The following is a 1,936-nucleotide window of genomic DNA, read 5'->3' as shown; positions in this document are numbered from 1 at the left end:
TCCCACTGGGACAGTAGGTAGGTTTGCTTCGAATTCTGGCCTGTCCTGAATGTCACCATCCTGCTTTATTAAATGAGCCACATCTAAATAGATGCCAGGTATTACAGAACTTAAATGGTCTTTATTTAAACACTATTTTTAAAAGGAAAATAAACGAGTTCAGAGTTGTGGTTGTGAACACCAGGAACACATACCTTTCCTTCAAGCACTGAAATCGGGGGCTCATTTTTGTCTCAATTTCTATTTTGTGATGTTGAATGACTGGGTGACTCTTGGATTCCAAGTCACTGCTGAGGGCTGCCTATCTCAGGTGTAGCAGGGGTTAAGGATTAAAGGAAAAATAGGAGATCTAGGAGCTAAGATGGGTTGGAGGGTGGAAGCTCTTGTAGGTTTAACTTCCCACTACTTGAAAATTTTATGTTTCACTTTCTCTGATTCTGCAAATCTTCTCTACCTTCCAAAGCCAAGAAAAGGCTTCCATAAAGTTATTTCTAACTGGACACAGTCCAGCCCCCATATCTAACTAGATTAAGCACTGTTTGAAACTAGAAACTATTTTCTAAAATTTGGCACAATATTTGGTACAATGTTGCTCAACGGTCTTTAGTGCAATATTTAATATAATATCCCAGAAGGAAAATACTCGTTCATTTCTAGCAGATTAAGGAAATTGTAGTGTTAAGAAGAAATATTTAAATTACTACATACGTTGAATAGTAGCAGAATAAGGGGTGGGGTGAGATAAATTCTGCCTGGGTAAGATATTCTAGTTTCTCAATAAATAGTCAAGGGTCCATGTACCTCTATATAAAGCTTTCTGTCTTATTAGAACATATTAATCTGACTATGCCCTCAACATCATGATATTTGGTTTTTATTTCAAGATATATTTTCCAAGTCATCATGTTTTCCTGCCTGTGACCACATTGAATAACCGGTGCCAATCCAATCCCTGCATACATACTGGAGAAAAGGGCTGAAAAGACTTATTTGTCAGAAAACTTAGATGGTCACTAACTTATAAAACTACAGGCCTTTGTACTTCTGTGCCTTGCTAGTGACAATGTGGTCCTACAACCAGCAACTGCAGCATCATTTGGTAGCCAAATGTGCTTCTTTCACCCCACCTCAGATCTACTGAATCCCCAGGCACAGGAAAGACTGAGGAACACTGTGATGGAGCTTGGGACTACAAACAAAAAATTAAGCTCTACTTAGGGACTGGTCAGTTTTATCTGGCTAATTTTGATTCACCACAAATACAAACCTTCTTCAGAAGGCATCAGATTGACGATATATAAACTTGACCTCCTTTCTGGACACCAGGGACTGTTCAATAATGTTAGGATGTAGCTGGGGCTCTTTTATGTGATGGGCCATTGGCCTATGGGCTAGTCTATGAAATGTAATAGGTAGGTCATGATATTGTAGCAGTCTCAAAGGAAACATTTTAATGTGTTTGAATGGGTAAATTCTTTAATTCCTTAGGCTTAATGGGTTAAAGAAGATGAATTGAGAGAAAGCACTTAGATGTTCTAAAATTATTCAGAAACCATGTATCAACAAAAGCAATGAATAGCTATAGAAGTCATTGATCTGTATGATAATTGTCACCATAGGTATAAATGGAAGCATGTAATTTTTATTTATTTACTAGACATTTGAGCATGTGGACCAAGCACTCTGATGGATGCATTTTATAGATTATCCAATTGCACTGCAGAAGATTGAGGTTTCTATGCCCATTCTACACATAAGACAATAGTTTCAGGGAGGTTGGATTTTAAATCTAGCCTGTAACTCAAAGGTCCATCTTTCCACACTATTATAAGGTGCTACTCTGTGATAATTTTAATACAGTTTATGTGGATATCACAATTTCTTTTTCAAATGAAAATACTAATTTTTCCAAGTTTAAGACAATATATATTTTTTT

The 1,936-nt window shown here is 36.8% G+C and overlaps 1 protein-coding gene across 3 annotated transcripts in view; it reads right to left on the bottom strand.

Moving 5' to 3' along the window:
- The window catches only part of ALDH1A1 (aldehyde dehydrogenase 1 family, member A1), a 167,577-nt gene that overhangs the window by 14,737 nt on the left and 150,904 nt on the right, over positions 1-1,936 (bottom strand). The gene's annotated exons all lie outside the window — the stretch shown is intronic.

This window comes from Mandrillus leucophaeus, unplaced genomic scaffold, assembly GCF_000951045.1.
Source record: "Mandrillus leucophaeus isolate KB7577 unplaced genomic scaffold, Mleu.le_1.0 Scaffold715, whole genome shotgun sequence".
Lineage (NCBI taxonomy): Eukaryota > Metazoa > Chordata > Mammalia > Primates > Cercopithecidae > Mandrillus > Mandrillus leucophaeus.
The sequence above is the reverse complement of the archived record's forward strand: the minus strand, read 5'-3'. Positions and strand labels throughout refer to the sequence as shown.